Source organism: Urocitellus parryii, chromosome 9 (assembly GCF_045843805.1).
Source record: "Urocitellus parryii isolate mUroPar1 chromosome 9, mUroPar1.hap1, whole genome shotgun sequence".
Lineage (NCBI taxonomy): Eukaryota > Metazoa > Chordata > Mammalia > Rodentia > Sciuridae > Urocitellus > Urocitellus parryii.
In genome coordinates, this window is record NC_135539.1 from 40,979,747 (window position 1) to 41,003,273 (window position 23,527).

Here is a 23,527-nt window from a genome sequence, read left to right on the forward strand (position 1 = left end):
ACCCTAAAACTAAATTTTACCCTATAAATTACCCTAACCCTAATCATAACCCTAACCCTAACCCTAACACAAACACTAACACTAACCATAACAAAATCCTAATGCAATACTAACACTAACCCTATCCTAAATCTTACCCTAACCTGATCATAATCCTAAAACTAACCTTAACACTAACCCTAACACTAATACTAACACTAAACCTAACACTATCCCTAAATCAAACCATAACACAAACCCTAACCCTACCCCTAACCCTAAACAAATTCTCACCATAAACCTAACCCGAATAGAAAATGTAAGCATAACCCAAATCCGAACCAAAACCCAAATCCTAACACAATTCCTAAACCTAACCATAATACTAACTCTACCTGTTACCCTAAACCTAACACTAACCCTAACACTAACACTAACACTTACCTAACACTAAATCTAACCTTAACCCTAACCCTAATACTATAACCTTTACAATACCCTAACAATAATCCTAACCCTAACAATTACTCTAACCTTAATCCTAACCCTAACCCTAACACTTACACTAACCCTAAATTTAAACCTAACGCTTAAACTAATCCTAACCCTTACTCTAACTCTAAACCTAACCCTAACACAAACTCTAACCCAAACCCTTAAATGATCCTCAACTCTAACTCTAAATCTCACCCTTACTCTAACCCTAACCCTAACCTAACCCTAAACCTAACACTAAAAAGAACCTTTAACCTAACACTATCCTAACCCTAACCCATATCCAAAACCTAAGCCTAACTCTTATCCTAAACCTAACACTAACTCTAACCATAACCCTAGCCCTAATCCTAAACAAACCCTAACCCTAACCAGCACACTAACACTAATCCTAACCCTAACCCTAAACCTTTCACTTACCCTAACTCTAACTGTAACTCTAATACTTATACAAACTGTAACTCTAAACTTATACCTAAACCTTACCCTCACCCTAAAACTAAACCTAACCCTAAACCTTACAATAACCCTAAAAATAATCTTAAACCTAACACTTACTCTAAACTTAACCCTAACCCTAACACTTACCCTATCCCTAAACCTAACCCTAACCCTAATTATAAACCTAACACTTATCCTAACACTAATCCTAACTCAAACCCTAACCATAACTCTATAATGAACCTTATACCTAACCTAACCCTAACACTAACCTAACCATAATCCTAACCCTAAACATAAACTTTAACCTAACACTATCCTAATGCTAACCCTATTCCTAAACCTAAACATAAACCTAAACTTAAACCTAACACTAACTCTAACACTAAACCTAAACCTAACCCTAAACCTACCACTAACTCTAACCCTAAAACTAACCCTATCCCTAACCCTAACACTAAGCCTAACCCCAAACCTATACCTAGCCCTTACACTAATCCTAAACCTGACACTAATACTAACTGTAACTTTAACCCTAACCCTAACCCTAACCCTCACTGAAACCTAACTAAAGTTTAACCCTTTAATCTTACACCAACCCTAACCATAACCATTAAACTAACCCAACCCTAAAGCTAAACCTAAATCTAACCCTAATACTAAACATATCAGCAACCCTAACCCTAACCCTAATCCAACACAAACCCTAACCCTAACAGTATCACTAATACAAACCCTAAACCTAGTCCTAAACATAACACTAACAGTAACCCTAACACAAACATAAAACTAATTATAACACTAATCCTAACTGAACACGAACCCTAAACATAACACTAAAAATAATCTTAACTCTAAACCTATTCCAATAACACTAACTCTAACCCTATTTCTTATTCTAAATCTAACAATACACAAACCCTAAATGTAATTATTAACATGAACCCTATGTCTAACAAAAACTCTAACCTAAAATCTAACCCTAATAGTAGAACGACACCTAACACTAACCCTAACCATTACCCTAAATCTAAAACTAACCAAATCCTAATTCTTACCCTAACACTAAACTTAACCATAACCCTCACCCTTACACAAATCCTAAACCTAACTCTAACACTAACACTAACCCTAAACCTTGAACTAAACCTAAACTTAACACTAACCCTAACCATAACACTATCCTAAATATAATATTAACCTTAAAAGTAACCCTAACCCTAACCCTAAACCTAACACTAACTCTAACACTAACCCTAACCCTTACCCTAATGAAAAACCTAACCTTTTCCCTAACATTAACCCTAATCCTAACCCTAAGCCTAACCATTACACTTAGCCTATCCCTAACAGTAACCTTAACACTAATTCTAACCAAAAATCTATCCCTAACACTAACACTAACCCTAACCCTAACATTAGCATCAACCCTAAACCTAATCAAAATTCTAACAATAAACAAAAATGTTCCTAACCCTAATATTATCCCTAACTCTAACTATAACTCTAATACTAACACTTACCCTATTCCTGAACCTAACACTAACCCTAACACTAACCCTAACCCTAAGATGAACAGTAATTCTAACCCTAACACTGAAAATAACCCTAACCCTAACACTAACACTAAACCTAAACCTATCGCTAACCCTAAAAATAACCCTAACCCTAACTTAAACCTAACCTTAACCCTAAATCTAAACCAAAAACTAAAACTTACCTTTACACTAAACCTAACACAAACCCTAACACTAACCCTAACACAAACCCTTACCATAAACCTAAACTTAACCTAATCCTAATCCTATGTCTAATTATAACCCTAACACTAATGCTAACCCTAACTCAAATTATAACCCTAACCCTAACACTAACTCTAACCATTATGGTAACCCTAACCCTGACCCTAAAACTATCCCTAGCCGTAAACATTACCTGAACACTAACCCTAAACCCAACACTAATCCTATTGATACTTTTAACCCTAACGCTAACCCTGACACTAACACTAACCCTAACTGTAACACTAAAAGTAAAACTAATCCTAACCCTAGGCCTAACACTAACCCTAACTGTAACCCTAAAACTAACCCTAACGCTAAACTTAAAACTAACCGTATCCTTAATTCTAAACCTAAATTAGAAACATAACCTTAACCCTATTTTTAAACCTAACCATTATTCTAACACTATCCCTAAAACAAACCCTAACCCTAACCCTAACACTAACCCTAACCCATACCTAACCCTAACCCTAAAACTAACCTAACACAAACACTAACACTAACCCTAACACTAAACCTAACACTGACCTTAACTGTAAACCTAACCCTAAACCTCACCCTTACCATAACCCTAAAACTATAAATAAACCTAACACTAACTATAACCCTGAAACTAACTATAACCCTAATCCAAACACTAACACTAACCCTAAATGTAACCCTAATCCTAACACTAACCCTAACTTAAAATCTAACCCTAAATCTAACCTTAATGCTTACCCTAACATGAACCCTAATCCTAATCATAACCCAAATTTAACTCTAAGACTAACCCTAACACAAACACTAATCCTAACCTTAACCGTAACTCAAACACTAACACTAACCCTAAACCTAACCCTAAACCTAACCTAAACCGTAGCTAACTCTATCCCTAATTCTAACCTTTATTGTAACCCAAACTATAAGAATAACCATAACACCAATATACACCATAACCTTAACCCTAACACTAACCCTAACCCTAACACTAACACTAAAATTAACACTTATTGTAACCATAACACTAATCCTGAACCTAAAATTTACTATAATCCTAATTCGAACCCTAACACTAAAATTTAACCTAACCCTAAACCTAACACTCACCCTAACCCTAACCCTAACCAAAATTCTTTACCCAACCCTAACCCTAACCCTAAACGTAACATAAACCTTAACCCTAAACCTAACCCTAAGCATAATCGAAACAACCATAACGAAAACCTAACACTAACCCAAACACTAACCCTATCCCTAATACTAACCCTAACCCTATCTGTAACACTAATCATACCCTAAGCTTAACCCTAAAGGTATGAAAAACCTTAACACTAAACCTAATGATAACACTAACCCTAAAACTATCCCTAACCTTAATAGTAAACCTAACCCTACACTTAACCCAAACAATAACAATATCCCTAACCTTAACCGTAAACCTAACCCAAACACAAACACTAAACCTGTCTCTAACCCTAACACTAACCCAAACCCTATCCCTAACCCTAACCCTAAGGCAATAGTAACCCTTACCCTAACACTAACCGTAACACTAACAGAAACCCTAACCCAAAACGTAACCTTAATTCTAACATAACACTAACCCTAACCATTTCCTAACGTTAACCCTAAACCTAACCCTAACACTATACTTAACCTGAATCCTAACACTAACACTAACCCCAACCCTATCCCTACCACAAACCTAAACCTAACCCTAACCCTAAGCCTAACACTAACCATATTCCTAACCCTCACCTTACCCCTAACCCTAACACTAACCATAACCCTAACACTAACCTACTCTTAACCATAAAATTTTTAAACCTATGCCTAAGCCTCACTTTAAACTTCTTACTAACCATTACCAAAAACCTAAGTCTAACTTTAACCTTAACACAATCCCTAGCCATAACACTTACCCTAATACATATCATAACTCTAGACCTAACACTAACCCTAAACTTAATCATAACCCTAACCCTAACCCTAAAACTAACCATAACCCTAAACCTAACCCTAACCCTAAACTTAACACTAACACTAACCTAAATTAACCTAACTTACCCTAAACATAACCCAAACACTAACTGTAACTCTAACTCTAACCCCAAAACAAACCCTAACCCTAATCCTAAATGTAATCCTAAAACTAACCCTAAACTTAAGCCTAACCTTAATTATAACACTAACCCTAAGCCTAACCCTAACCAAAAAAAAAAAAAAACTAACTTATCCTGAACCAGAAACCTAACCCTTACTCGAACACTAAATTAAACCTCACCCTAACACTCACACAAACCCCAGATCTAATCGTAACCCTTAAACCAGCATATAACCTAACTGTAACAGTAATCCAAAATCTAACCATAACCTAACATTAAACATAAACCTATGGCTGACTCTAAACCTAATACTAACACGACCCTAACTCTAACTCTAACCCTAACTCTAATGTAACCCTAATCCTAACCTTAAAAAACCCTTACCCAAACCCTTACCCTAACCCTAACCTAATCCTAACTCTGAACCTTACCCTAACCCTAATTATAACCTAACACTAATTCAAACCCAAATCGTAACACTAACCTTTACCCCTACCCTAACCCTATACTAACAATAACCCTAACCCTAACTTTAAACCTTACACTATCTTAACCCTAGTTTTAAACCTAACACTATCCTTAACCCTAACTTACTTTAACAATAAAAATAACCCTAATCCTAACATTAACCCTAACCCTAAACCTAACCCTAAGCCTCTCTAAACCTAATAGTTACCATGAAACTAACCCTAACCCTAACACAAAACCTAAACCTAATCCTAACCCTATCAAAAATGGTATCCCTAATGCTAATACTAATTCTAAAAGTAACCCTAATGCTAAAACTAACAATAAGACTAACCCTAATCCAAATATTAAACCTAACCCTGATCTTAACCGTAATCCTAACCCTAAACCTAACCTTTACCTAAACATAACCCTAACACTAACCCTATCCCTAACAATAACCGTAACCCTAATTCTTACCCGAATCCTAATCCTAACTTTCACCCTAATCCTAACACTAATGTTACCCTAACCCTAACACTAAACCTAATTCTAAAACAAACACAAACCAAAAGCAGAACCCTAAACTTAACCAAACCTTAAACCTAACCCTAAACTAAACCTAACCCTATATCTCACCCAAACCCTAACCCTCTAACCCGCTCCTTAAACCTAACACTAAAACAAACACTAACCCTTATTCAAACACTAATACTAAACCTAAACCTAACTATAACCTAAACCCTAACACTAACGCTAACCCTAAATCTAACCATAACCATAACACTAACCCTAAAACTAACCTTAATTTTAAGGTTAACCTTAACATGAACCCTAACTGTAACCCTAAGAATAAGGTTAATGTTAACACTTAAAATGAACCCTATCTCTAACCCTAATAATAATCCTAACCATAATCGTATCCCAAATCCTAACCCTCACCCTCACCCTCACCCTAACCCTTATTCTAATATTACCCTAACCCTAACCGTAATTCTAAAACAAACCCTAACCTAATCTAAAACCCTAATTCTATCCTTACCTTAACCTAACCCTTAACTAAACCTAAACCTAATCTGAACCCAAACCCTTAACCTAACTTGTTCGCTAACCCAAAGGCTAAAACAAATACTAACCGTAATTCAAACACTAACACTAAGCCTAAACCTAACTATAACTCAAACCCAAACCCTAACACTAACCAGAACACTAACTGAACCCTAACCCAACAATAACACTAATTTTGACCATAATCCTAACCCTATTTCTTACCCTAAACCTTACCTTAACCTTTACCCTAACCCTAAACCTAATCCTAAATCAAACACTCACCCTAATCCTAAACCTATCCCTATTCCTAACCCTATCCCTAACCCTAACCCTAGTCCTATCCCTAACATATCACTAACACTAATCCCTAAACTAAATCCAACCCTGACCTAACTCTAACAATAACTCTAACTTTAACCTAAACCTAAACCTAAATCTAACCCTAACACTCTCATTAGCCCTAATGCTAACACTATCCATAAACATAACACTAACACAAATCCTAAAAGCAACCCTAACACAAATCCTAACCTTATCAGTAACTTTAACATAAAAACTAACACAAATATTAAACCTAAACCTAATCCTAACAATAACCCTAAAACTAACCCTAAAGTTAACACTAACATTTACTCTAACCCTAACTCTAACCCTAACCTAACAATAATCCTAAGCCTCACCGTAACCCTAACCCTAACAGTAACACTAACGCTAACTCTAACCCTACAGTAAACCCAAAGCTAAGCCTAACACTAACCCAAAACCTAATTCTAAATCTAACCATAACCCTAATTCTAACACTAACAGTAACACTAACACTAAACTTAACCCTAAACCAAACCCTAACATGAATCCTAACCATAACCATAAACCTAACACTAACCTTAACCCTAAATATAACATTAACACTAACCCTAACCCTAAACTTAACCCTAATTCTAAGAGTAAAATTAAACCTAAACCTAACACTAACACTAACACTAAACCTAATGGTATTCTAACCCTAATCCTAACCATAATCATAAACATAACGTTACCCTAACCATAGCCCAAACCATAAACCTAACACAAACCCTATATCAAACATTGCCCTAACCATAACCTTAACATTTACGTAACCGTAACCTTAACCCTAATACAAACACTAATCCTAACACTAACCCTAAACCTAATATAACACTAACCCTAACCCCAACACTAAACCTGTGACTAATCCTAAATCTAACCCTAACACTAACCCTAAACTTAACACTATATTTAACCTGCACATAAGAGTAAAATTAACCCTCAACCTAACCCTACACCTCACTCTAACCCTCTTCCTAAACACAACCCTAAATGTAACACTAACCCTAACCCTAACACTACCACTAAACCTATCTTTTAACCATAACCCTTAAAGAAAACCTAAACCTAAACCTTACCCTAACACAAACCATAATTCTTATCCTAACACTAACCTAAAACTAACAATATTCCTAATGCTATTGCTAATTCTAAAACTAACCCTAACAATAACTCTAACCCTAACCCTAATCTTAACCCTAACATTGATCAAACCCTAACCCTACCGTAACACTAATTCTAGCTCTAACCTTAACTGGAAAGTAACCCTAAACATATCCTTAACCCTAACACGATACCTATCTTTTACCTAACACTAACACTAACACAAACACTAAACGTATATCTATCCCTAACCCTCACACTAACCCTAACAATAACAAAACCCTAACCGTAACTATAAACCTAACCCTAACCCTAACACTAATACTAACGTTAATTGTAAAACTTAACCTAAGCCTAAACCTTATTCTAATGCTGAACCTAACCCTAATACTAACCCTAACTTTAACCCTATCTCTAACAGTAACACGAACCCTAATCCTAACAGCAACCCTAACCCTAATCCTAACACTAACACTAACCATAAAACAACCTTAAACCTAACCATTAAACTAACCCTAACCTAATCCTAATCCTAACCCTATTTACATGAACCCTTACCCTAACACTAATCCTAATCCTAACCTTACCCCAAATACTAACACAAACCCTCTTACCCAAACCCTAACCCTAACTCTAACACTAACCCTAAACCTAACGCTAACACGAACTCTAACCAAACACTAAAACTTACGATAACCATAACCGTAACCGTAATCCTAAACCTAAACCTAACTCTAAATGTAACCCTAACACTAACTGTAACCCTAAACCAGACAGTAACCCTAACACTAACCCTAATCTTAATGCTATCACTAACCTTATCCCTAACTGTAATCCTCAACATAACAATAAACCTAACCCTAAACCTAAAATTAACACTAACCCTAACCATACTCTAATATGAACCCAAACCTATCCCTAACCTTAAACTAACCTTAATGTTAGTCAATTCCTTCTTACCCTAACATAACCCTGAACCTAACCCTAAAACTAAGCTTAACACTAACTCTAACCCTAATTTAAATCTAACCCTAACAAAACCCTAAACCTAACACTGAACCTAAATGTACCCTAATCCTAACCATAACCATAAACCTTATTCTATTTCAAATCCTAATTGTAACCCTAAACCTAACCCTAACCCTAAATTTAAATCTAACACAAACGCTATAATAACCTAACACAAACCATAAACATAAGACTAATCCTTACTCTAACTACCCCTAACCCTAAACTTAACTTTAAAACTATCTTTAACTGTAACCCTAATCCTAAACCTAACATTTATTCTAACCTAAACCTATATCAAACCTAACACTAATCCTAATCCTAACACTAATCCTAAACCTTACCCTATCACTAAAGCTAACCCTAACACTAACGCTAATACTAATTCTAAACCCAACCCTAACACTAACACTAACCCATACACTAACCTTAACCTAACCCTAACAATAACCATAATACTAACCCTAAAACTAATTTCAACCCTAACCCTAAACCTAACCCTAATCCTAAATCTAATTCTAACCTTAACACAAACCTTAACACAAACCCTAACACTAACACTAACCCAACCCTAACTCTAACCCTAACAATAACCCTAAAACTAACCCTAACTCAAACCTAACACTAACACTAACCCAAAACATAACCCTAATCATACCTCTAAACCTATCCAAACACTTAAACCTTAGCTTAACCCAAAAACCTAACCCTAGCATTAACCCTAACACTATTCATAACCTGAACCCTAAAACTAAACCTAACCCTAACTTTAACACTGACCATAGCACTACACCTAACCCTAGCACTAACCCTAACACTATATGTAACCTATATCCTAAAACTAAACCTAACCCTAACTTTAACATTGAACATAACACTAAACCTAACCCTAAGGCTAACTCTATCCTTATACCAAAACCTAATACTAATGCTAACCCTAACTTTAACCCTATCCCTAAACCTAACCCTAAACATAACACTAACTCTAACACTAACTCTAACCCTAACAATAAAAGTAAATGTATCCTGAGCTTAACACTATTGCTAAGCCTAACCCTAACCCTAACACTAACACTAACCCTAAAACTAACCCTAAACCTAACCCTAACATGAACCCTAACACTAACACTAACCCTAAAAATAACCCTAAACCTAACCCTAATATGAACCCTAACCCTAACCCTAACACTAACCCTAACCCTAAGCCTAACACTAATCCTAAATCTATTCCTAGCCCCAACACTAATCCTAAATCTATTCCTAGCCCCAACACTAACACTAACACAAACCCAAACACTAACACTAACATTAACCCAACCCTAAGCCTAACCCTAACAATAACCCTAACACTAACCGTTTACTAACACTAAACCGAACCCTAACCATAAACCTACCACTAAACCTAACCTAACACTTACTTTAACCCTTTACCTCCATAAACCTAACCCTAAAACTTACTCTAACCCTATCCATCACCCAAACCCTAACACTAAACCTAACCCTAACTTAACACTAAGCCTAACACTAACCCCTTACCCTAAGGCTAACCCTATACTTAATCTGAAACCTAACCCTAATGTTAACCCTAAAACTAACACTAAACATATCCCAACTTTAACAATAACTCTAAAACTACCCCCAAAGCTAACACCAACCCTAACCATAACCATAACCCAAACACTAACCCTAACTTTAACCCTAATGCTAATCCTAACCATAATCGGAATCCTAACCTAATACTAACCCTAAAACAAACCCTAACCCTAACCATAACACTAAACCTAACCCTAACCCTAACCCTTACACTAACCATAAACTGAAGACAAACCCTAATCTAAACCATACTTCTAAACTTAACATAAACCTAACCCTAAATCTTAACTAACACTAAACTTAACCCTAACCCTAACACTAACCTAACCCTAACAATAATCCTAACTCCAAACCTAAGGCTATCACTGACCCTAAACTTAAACATAACCCTCAACCTAACACTTACCCTAAACCTAAAATTAAACCTAACTCTAACACAAACACAAAACCTAACCCTAAACCTAAACCTAATACACACAGTAACCCTTACGATAACCCTAACACTTACTCTAACCCTAACCAAACCCTAATTCTAAACCTACTCCTATCCATATCCCTAACCCTAAACCTAAACCTAACCCTAACACAACCCCTAACTCTAACACTAACCCTAACACTTTCCCTTAAACTGACCATAAGCCTAAACCTAAACCTAACTCTTAAACTAACCCTAACACTTAACCTAACCCTAATCCTAAACCTTTTCTTAACACTAACCCTAAACCTAAACCTAACTCTAAATCTAATTCTTACCCTAACACTAAACCTAAATCTTAAACTAACCACAACACTTAAAATAACACAAATCCTAACTCTTACAATAATAACCCTAAACCTAACCCTAAATCTAACATTAACCCTAAGCCTAACCCTATCCTTATTAGTTAAACTAAACCTAACACTAATATTAACACTACCCTAAAACCTTTCCTGAACCCAACACTAAAGCTAATCTTCAAGCTAATTCTAATCATAACCATAATACTAATCCTAAACCTAAAACTAACCTTAACAGTAATACTAAACCTAACACTAAAACTAACCCTAACACTAAAACAAACAGGAACCCTAACCCTAACACTAAACCTAAATGTAACCGTAACCCTAACCCTAACCCAATCAATAACACTAATCCTAACCCTAACACTAACCCTAACACTACAATTAACCCTAGCCTTAAACCTAACCCTAACACTAACCCTAATGCAAACCCCAAAACTAACACTAATCCTAACACTAACACTAATCCTAACCGTAACCCTAACACTAACACTAACCCTAAACTAAACATTAACACAAACCCTAACCCTAAACCTAGCACTAAACCTAACCCTAATGCTAACACTAACACTAATCCTAACACTAATCCTAACCCTAACCCAAATCCTAAATGTAACCCTAAAACTAACACTAACCCTAAACCTAACACAAACCTTAACACTAACCCTATCACTAACCCTAAACCTAACTTTACCCAAAGCCTAAGCCTAACACTAACACTAACCCTAAACTTAACAATAAACCTAACCCCTAACTTAACGGTAAACATTACCCTAATCCAAAAAATAAACCTAACCCTAAACCTAACAATAAACCTAATGCTAACACCATACCAAACCTATCACTAATCATAAGCCTAAGCCTAACACTAACCCTAACCTTAACACTACACCTAAAAGTAAACCTAACCATAAGCCTAACGCTAACCCTAATTCTAACCCTAAACCTAACCTTAACACTAAACCTAACTAACCTTATGCTTATAAATAATACTATATATAACATTACTTTAAACCTAACCGTAATTTTAAACCTCACCATAACGCTAACATTATCCCTAACACAAACCCTAACCCTAACACTAACCCTAACTGAACCCTAACCTAACACTAAAACTAAACCTAACACTAATCCTAACGCAAACCCTTACACTAACACTAACCCCAACCCTAACACTAATCCTACTCTAAACATAATATAACACTTACCCTAACCCTAACACTAACACTAACCCTTACACTAACACCAACACTAAACCTAACCCTAACCCTAATTCTATCTGTAACCCTAACACTAACCCGAACCCTAACTTAAATTCTAACTGTAACCCTTATAAAACACTATACATAACCCTAGCACTAAACATAACACTAATCCTAACCCTAAATCTAACCCTAACTTTAAAACTAACCATAATTCTAACCCTAACCTCAACACTAATCCTAACCGTAACTCTAACCCTAACCCTTAGGCAAACAATAACCATAACCCTTAAACTAAAACTAATACTATCCCTAAACCTAACTCTAACCCTAAACATAACACTAACCCTAACCCTAACACTAACTGAAAGCCTATCAATAACCATAATACTATACTTAACACTAACCCTAACATGAACCCAAACACTAACGTCAAACCGTAATCTAACCCTAACCTAACACTCATGCTAAACCTAACACTAACATGAACCCTAACCCTAACTCTAACACTAACCCTAACCTTAAACAAGAATGTAATCCAACCCCTAACAGTAACCCTAAACTTATCCCTAAGCCCAACCCTAATACTAACCATAACCATAAACCTAACCCTAACAATAACCCCAACACTAACTCTAATGCAAAATTTAACACTAACACTAACCCTAACCCAAACCCTAAACTTAACCGTAACTGTAGCCTTAACCCTAACCCAGACCTTAACCCTACCTGAAACCCTAACCCTAACTCTAACACTAATCCTAATCCTAATCCTAATCTGTCCCCTACACTAAACCTAAACCTAACCCTAACAGTAACCCTTACCCTAACCCTAAAACTAACCCTAACCCTAACTGTCACCATAACACTAACCCTAAAAATCTAACCCTAACCCTAACACTAGCCTAAACCTATTCCCATACCTAACACTATACCTAACCCTAACACTAACCCTAACCATAACCCTAACCTTAATCCAAATCCTAACACTAACACTAACCCTAAACCTCTCCCTAAAAATAAACCTAACAAAAACCTAACACTAACCTTTAACCTACCCCTAAAACTTACCCTAACCCGAACACTAACCCTAACTCTACCTTAAACGTAACACTAACCCTAAGACAAAACCTAACTCTAACCATAATCCAAAATGTAACACTAACCCTAATTCTATCACTAACCCTAAAACTAAGCCTAATCCTAACCCTAACGCTAAACCTAACTCTAACCATAAACCTAACCCTAATCCTAAACCTAATGCAAACCCTAAAACTAACCCTAAGATAAAACCTAACCCTAATACTAACCCTAACCCTAACCTTAATGCAAACCCTAAAAAAACCCTAACATGAAACCTAGCTCTACACATAACACTAACCCTAACCCTAACCCTTACAGTAACACTAAATTTCTCCCTAACACTAACACTATTTCTAAACCTAACCCTAACCCTTACTCTAACACTAACATTAACCTTATTCATATCCTAACATGAACCCTAACCATAACCCTAACAGTAAAACTAATTCTAACCCTAAACCTATTACTAATTCTAAACCTAATGGTAACCCAACATTAACCCTAACAAAAACCCTAACCCTAATACTAACCCTAACCCTAACGCACACCCTACCACTAACCCTAACCTTACCCTAATCCTACCCATCAACCTTGTTGAGGGCCACAGACAAGTCAAATTGGCGCCTGGCACATTGCAAGGAGAAGTGGTTTGAGAAGTAATGCCAGCGAGCCACTAAGATGATGGTGATTCCTTAATGACTGACTGCTGTATCTAGATGCTGTTAGTTAAGTTAAGCTGTGTGTATTTATTAAGATGATGAGGATTACTTAATGACTAATTGATGTACCTAGATGATGTTAATTGAAACAAGTTGTGTATAATGAGTTGGGTATATATGCCTCTGCTGTCCCATAATAAAGCGGTTCGGTTCCTGCTTTTCAAACTTTACAAGTTGCTTGTCTCCCCCAAGTTATTATAGCCAGCCAGACTGTGTCAAAACCTAATCTAACACTTATCCTAAAATAAACCAAACACAAACTTTAACCCTAACCCTAACACTAATCCTAACCCTAACCTTAACTATAACTATGACACTAACACTTACCTTAACACAAACCCTAACGCTAACACTAACCATAACCCTGTCCGTAAAACTAAACCTAACAAAAACCTAACACTAACACCTAACCTAACCCTAAAATTTACCCTAATCCAAACACTAATCCTAACTCTAACTTTAAACATAACACTTACCTTAAGACAAAATCCTAACCATAGCCATAACCTGAAACATAACACCAAAACTAACCATATCATTAACCATAAAATAAACCCTAATCCTGACCCTAATGCTAACCCTAACTCTAACTCTAAACCTAACCCTAACACTAAACCTAAACCTAATCTAAAACCATAAACCTAAACCTAACACAAACCCTATCATTAACATTAACCTTACACAACCCTATCACTAACCATAACACTAACATGAACCCTAACCTTAACTCTAACACTAAACGAACTCTAAGCCAAACCCTAACACTAACCCTAACCTTAACCCTAACATTAATCCTAACTCTAACTCTAACCCTAACACTATGATGAACATTACCATAACCCTACCACTAACCATAACACTAACCCTAACCCTAAGTGACTGTAACATTAACCTTAACCCTAACATTAACACTAACTGTAACCTCAAGATGAACCAGAACCATAACCCTAACACTAACACTAAACGTCAGCCTAAACCTAACCCTAATCCAATCAATAACACTAATGCTGACACTAACACTAATCTTAACACTAAAACTAACCATAAAACTAACCCTAATCCTAACACAAACCCTAATGCAAACTCTAACACTAATCCTAACACTAACCCTAATCCTAACCCTAAACCTAACACTAACACTAACCTTAACCCTAAAACTAACACTAAATCTAGCCCTGACCCTAACCCTAACACTAATCCTAACAATAATCTTAACCCTAAACCTAATCCTAACTGTAACCCTAACCCTAATACTAACCCTAACCCTAATATAAACCCTACCACTAAACCTATCACTAAACCTAACACTAACTTTAACCTAAAGCCTAATTCTAACACTAACCCTAACCATAAACCTTACTTTAAACCACAGCTTAACCCTAACACTAACCCTAACCCTATCCCTAATCCTAACATTAAACCTAACCCTAAACCTTACCTAACGCGAACCTTACCCTAACTTGAGCAAAAAACCTAACACTATAACAATAACCCTAACGCTAACACCAAGCCTAACTTTAATCATAAACTTAACATTAACACTAACCTTAACTGTAACACTAAACCTAAAATTAAGCCTAACCTTAAGTCTAACGTTAACCCTAACTCTAAGCCTAAAACTAACATTAACACTAACCCTATCCTTAATCCTAACCCTAAATATAACACTAACCCTAACCCTAACTCTAATTTTAAACCTAACCATAACCCCAACACTAACCCTAACACAAATGCTAACCCTAACCCTAACCCTGACACTAACCCTGATCATAACCCAACCCTAACCATAACCCTAACCCTAAATCTACCCCTAACACTAATCTTCACACAAAACCTAACCCTAAAACTAACCCTAACCAAAAACTTAACTTAAATCCTAATTCTAACCCTAAAAAAAACCTAAACCTTACCCTAACACTAAACCTAACACTAATCCTAAACCTAAGACCAACCCTAATTTTAAAATTAACCCTAATCGTCACCCCAATCACAACACTAATCCTAAACCTAACCCCAAGCCTAACCGTTAGGCTAACACTAAGCATAACCTTACACCTAACACTAACATTAAACCTTAACCTAACCCTAACCCTATCCATAACACTAACCATAGTCCTAACCCTAAAACTAACCGTAAACCTATCACTAACCCTAACAATATCCTTAACCCTAATCTAAACCCTAACCCAAACACTAACATCAAAACTAAACCTAACCCTAATCCTAACACTCATGCTAAACCTAACACTAACATAGAACCTAACACTAACACTAACCCCAATCCTAACTTGTTCCCTAGCACTAAACCTAATCCTAACTCTAACACTAACCCTAAACCTAAGCATAACCATCACACTAACCTTAAACCTAATCCTAACCCTAACCCTAACACTAACATTCACCCAAACCCAAACCCTAACATGAAAACTAATTTGAACACTAACACTAAACGAAACCCTAATTATAACCCTTAACTTAACCCTAACAGTAACACTAAACTTAACTCTAACCCTAAACCTAAAACTAACCCTAAGCCTAAGCCTAACTCTAATTTTAACACTAACCCTCACCCTAAACCTAATCATAAACCTAACCCTAACACGAAATTTAACACTAACATTAACCCTAAAACTAACATAATCCTAAATGTGACCCTAACCCTAACAATAACTCTAACGCTAATCCTAACTCAAAACTGAAACCTAACCCTAACACTAACCCTAAACCTAACCCTTACCCTAAGACTAAACTTAACTATAAACCTAACAATATAATTAACTTAACCCTAACCCTAACCATAACATTAACCCTAAACCTAACTGTAACCATAACACTAACTCTAAAACTATCTCTAAAACTATCTCTAACTCTAACACTATAATTAATCCTATCTCTTATCCTAAAATAAACACTAACACTAAACCTAACCCTAACCCTAACGCTCACCCTAAACCTAAGCTTAAAATGAACCCTAATTCTAAACCTAACACTAACCCTAATGCTAATCCTAACCCTTATCTTAACCCTAACTCTAACCCTAAACTTAATCCTAATCCTAACCCGAAAACTAACTCTAACTCTACCCCTAACAATAACCCTAACCCTAAACTTAACGAAAAAATTTAACACTAACCTTAATCCTAATGTAATCCTAACCATAATCCTAATGTTAGGCTAACCCTAACCTAATACTAACGGAAATTCTAAACCTAATTTTAATACTAACCTAACCCTAAGCCCAAACTTAACCCTAACCCATACCCTAACACTAAGCTTAACCATAACCCTAACCCGAACATTAAACTTAACCCCCCCCTGAAATTCTTAAACTTAACACTAACACCTACGTATTCCTAAACCTAACATAATCTCTAACCCTAGATTTTACCCTAACTTTAACACATTAATTCTAAAATTGAACCTAACCATAGCCATTGCAATAACCCTAACCCAAACCATAATATGAACCATCACCCTAAGCTAACACTAACACTAACCCTAACAATAACCAAAACACTAACACTAACACTAAACCTAACACTAACTATAACCCTAATCCTAACACTAAACCTAACCCTAAACTTAACACTAAACCTAACATGAACTCTAACACTAACACTAATCCTAACACTAAAACTAAACCTAACCCAAACCTTAACCCAAATCCTATCCCTAACACTAACCCTAAAACTAACCATAACCCTAAACCTAACACTAAACTTAATCCTAAAACTTACCCTAACCCTAAACCTTACCCTAACCCAAACACTAAACCTAAACCTAACCATAACAATGACACTAACCCTAAAATTAACCCTATCCATTCCACTAGGCCCGAAGCTAAACCAAATTTTAACCCTAACCCGAAATCTAATTATAAATCTAATCTAATTTTAACACTAACGCTAATCCTAACCCTAAACCTAATAGTAACATTAACTCTAACTCTAACCTTAACACAAACAATAACCCAAACATAATCCTTACTCTAATCTAACCCTAACCTTCACCCTTACCTAATTCTAACCCTAAAACAAACACTAACCCTAACCCTAAACTTAACACTACCCTTAACCCTAACAATAACATTAAATCTTACTGTAACCCTAAACCTAACCCTCACACTTACACCAACCCTATCTCTATCCCTAACATGAAGCTTAATCCTAAAACTAAACCTAACCTAACATTAACTCTCATGCTAACACTGACCCTAACCATAAACCTAAAATAATCTTAACACTAACCCCAACCCTAACCATAAACCTAAACCTAACACTAACCATAACATTAACACTAATATTAAACCTAAACCTAAGTAAAAACCTAACCCTAAAACTAAGAGTAACACTAATCCTAACCCTAACACTACCCTAAAAAAACCCTAATTCTAATATTAACACTAACCATAACCCTAACCCTCACATAAACCTTAACCCAATCACTAACCCTAACTAACACGAAATCTAAACCTAATTCTAACCCTAATCCTAAAGTTTATCATAACCCTAACCATAACCCTAACCGTAAACCCAACACACACCCTAACCCTAAAGCTAACACTAACCTAAAAACTAACCCTAACACTAACCCTAACCCTAAACCTAAAACTAATACTAACTTTTACCTTAACCCAAACCCTAAAACAAAATTTTACCCTCATTCTAACTATAACACTAACACTATCCATAACCCTAATCCTAACAAAAACCATAACCCTAACCCTAAATCTAACCCTAACAGCAACTCTAACCCTAACCCGAACACTAACACTAACACTAACCACAACTTTAACTCTAACCCTAAACCTAAAACTTATCCTAACTCTAAGCCTACCACTAACTCTAAAAATAACCCTAATCTTAAGCCTAATTCTAACCCCCACCCTAATTCCAACAATAAGAAAACCCTAAACATAACACTAATCTTAACACTAATCCTAAAAATAACTATAACCCTTAACCTAACCCTAACATTAACCATAACTCTTATGCTAAACCTTAACTTAGCACCTACCCTGACTCCAACCATAACACTAACCCTAAATCTAACACTAACCATAACACTATCCCTAACCCTAAACCTAAGCCTAAATCTAACCCTATCCCTAAGCTTAACTCTAACCCTATCCCTAATATATCACTAACTCTAAGACTTTCCCTAAACCTAAACCCAAACAGGACCTAACCCTAACAATAACCCTAACCTTAACCTAACCCTAAACCTAAATCTAACTATACCACTAATCTTAGCCCTACCCTAATACTAACCAAAAACCTAACCCTAACACAAACCCTAAAACTAACCCTAACACAAACACTAATCCTAACAGTAACTTGAAATCAAACACTAACCTTAATCCTAAACCTAAACGTAAACCTAATCTTAATAATAAACATAAACATAACACTAAACCTAACCCTAGCACTTACTCTAACCCAAAACCTAACCCTAACCTAACACTAACCCTAAGCCTCACCATAAGCCTAACCCTAACCTTAACACTAACCCTAAATCTACATCTATCAGTAACCCAAAATTAATCCTAAACCTAAACATAATCCTAAACGTAACACTAGCCCTAAACCTCACCCTAACCCTAAACCTAACACTAACACTAACCCTAACCCTGAGACTAACACGAATCCTAAACATAATATAAACCTAACACTAAACCTAATCCTAAACCAAAAACAAACACTAACCCTAACCCCTAACCTAACCCTAACACTAACCCTAAAACTAACCCTAACCCTAATTCTAAACCCTACCCTAACTCTATTATGAACCCTAACCCTAAACCTAAACTTAAACCTAACACTAACCTTAACACTAACCCTAACACTAACTCTAAACCTAAGACTAACACAAATTCTAACCATAATCATAAACCAAACCTAAACCTAAGCCTAACCCCCACTCTAACCATAACCCTAACACTAACACTAACCCTAATGCTAACCTAACCATAACCCTAACCATAAACATAGTGTTACCCTAACCATAAACCTAACCATAAACCTAACACAAACCCTATATCTAACATAACACCAACCATAACCTAACACTAACCCTAACTCTTACCTAACTGTAACCCTAACTCTAACACAAACACTAACCCTAACACTAACACTAAGGCTAATCTAACACTAACCCTAACCCCAACACTAACCTTGTCACTAACCCTAACCTAACCCTAACCATAACACTAAACCTAACACAAACACTATACCTATCCTACCCATAACTATAAAACAAACTCTAACCCTAACCTTACACCTCATTCTAACCCTCTTTCTAACCATAACCCTAACTGTAACACTAACCTGAACACAAACAAAAACCTAAATCTAAGTATAACACTAGCCTAAATACTAATCGTAAACCTAACCATAACCCTAAACGTAACACTAATCCTAACTGTAACACTAACACTAAACCTATCATTTAACCCTAACACTTAGAGAAAACCTAAACTTAAACCTTACCCTACCATAAACCATGATTCTGACCCTAACACTAATCTAACACTAACCATAACATTAACCCTATTGCTAATTCTAAAACGAATCATAACCCTAACCTGAACCCTAATCCTAACCCTAACACAAAAACTAACCTTAACCCTAACCCTAACCATAACATTAACCAAACACTAACATTACAGTACCACTAATTTTAGCCCTAACCTTAACACTAAAAGTAACCCTACACATATCCTAAACCCTAACACTATCCCTAACTTTAACACTAACACTAACACTAACACATACACCAAACCTAACTCTAACCCTAAAACTCAGACTAACCCTAAACCTAACAAAAATTGTAACCATTACACTAACACCATAATACTAACACTAACCCTTTCCTACCCATAACCCTAAAACTAACCCTATAATTAATCCTAAGCCTCATTCTAACTCTAATCCTAACAATAACCCTAATCATAACACTAACACTAACCCTTATTGTACCCTTACCCTAACCCTATCCCTAACCCTATCACTATCCCTAACCTGAACCCTAACAATAACAATAACAATAAAGCTAAACCAAAACCTAATTCTATCCTCCACACTAACGTTAACCCTATTTCTAACTCTAAGTTTAAACCTAACCCTAAACCTAACACTAACCCTAACACTAAATCTAACACTAACACTAACCCTAAAGCTAAACCTAACCCTAAAACTAAACTTAATCCTAAAGTTAAGCCTAACAATAACCCTAAATTTAACACTAACTCTAATAACCCTAATACTAACTATAATGCTAACCCTAAACCTAACACACAAAACCTAATACTATTCCTAACACTAACACAAAAGCTAACCCTAATTCTAACACTAATCCTAACCCTAACCTGAACCCTAACACTAACCCTAACTCTAACCCAAACCCTAAGCCTAAACCTAACCCTAATCATAACCCTTACATTTAAACTAAACCTAACATTAAACCTAACCATAACACTAACCATAACCTTAACCCTAAAAGTAACACACTAAACTTAACCCTAACCCTAACACTATCTCTAAACCTATTCCTAACCCTAACCCTATTCCTAACCCTAACCCTAAAACTAACACTAACAGTAGGCCTAATCCTAAACCTAATGCTAATCCTAACATTAACCCTAAACCTAATCCTAACACGAACCCTAATCCTAACCCTAACTCTAACAATAATTCTAACCCTAATGATAACACTAAACCTAAACCTAACCCAACCCTAAAGCTAACCCTAACCCTAACAATAACAATAACAATAACACTAACCCTAAACCTAACTCTAACTCTAACCCTAAATCTAACCCTATAACAAACAATAACCCTAACCCTAACATTAACTAAAATGCTAACACTAACCCTAACCCTAACCCAAGTAAACCTAACCATAACACTAAACCTAATTCTAATTTAACCCCAACCATAACCCTAACCCTAACACTGATTGTAAACCTAACAATAACACTTACTTAATTGTAACCCTAAACCAAACTCTAACCCTAATCCTAATCATAAAACTAACCCTAACCGTAACACTAAACCTAAACCTAACACTAACCTTAACCCTATCTCTAACCCTAAGCCGAACATTCACTCTAACCCTAACCCTAATAGTAACACTAATTCTAATTATAACCCTAACCCTAACCCTTAATCTTAACTTAACCTAACCTTAACACTAACTGTATTCCTAACCATAACCATAACACTAACCATAACACTAACCCTAACCCTAACCTAACTCTAACACAAACCCTAACCCTAACCTTAACCAATTCTAACACTAACACTAACCTAACACTTACTCTAATCCTAACACTAATCCTAAGTATAACCCTAACCCTAAACCTAAACCTAAACCAAACACTAACTCTAGCCCTAAACCTTACACTAACTCTACCCTACCATGAACTCAAGCTCTAACCCTAATAGTAACCCTAACCCTTACACTAAACCTAATCCTAAAATGAAACCTAGCCGTAACACTATCCCTAACCCTAACTGTAACCAGAAACCTAATGCTAACCTAATCCTACTTCTGAACTTAACCCTAATCCTAAACATAACACTAACCCTAACACTAACCCAAACCCTTATCTAATCTTAACAGTAACCCTAAACCTAACAATACAATCAACTGTAACCCTAACAAAAAACCTAAACCGAAAACTAACACTAACTCTAAAACTAACCCAAACTGTAACACTATTCCTAAACCTAACCCTTACGTTAAAACTAAACCTAACTCTAAACTTCACATTAACCCTAATCCAAACCCTAACTCTAACATTAAACCTAATTATAATGATAAACCAAAAACTAATAGTAACCCTAGTTTTAACCCTAAGAATAACTTTAAATCTAATTATAACACTAAGCCTAATGCTAACCCTAACATGAACCCTAAGTAAAAACCCCAACCCTAACCAAAATCCAACCCTAAACCTATCCTTTACACGAACCCTAAACACAAACCTACCCCCAACACTAACACTACACTTAACCCTAATTCTAACCCTAACCCTAAACATAACTTAATCCTAATCCTAACAATAACCTTAACCTAAACCTAATTTACCCTAACCCTAAAACTAACACTAACTCAATTTATAACCTTAAACCTTAACCTAAACCTTATCCTAACACTGAACCTAACCCCATCACTAACCGTAATTCTAACCCTAACACTATCTCTAATACTAAATCTAACCCTAATCCTAACTGCAACACTAACCCTAATTCTAACCCTAACAATAACAGTAATATAAACCGTTAACATAACCATAACCCTAACATTAACCTAATCCTAAAACTAACCCTAAATTTACATTAACCCTAACTCTAACACTAACCCTAATCCTAAATTTATACCAAACACTGACACTAAACCTAACACTA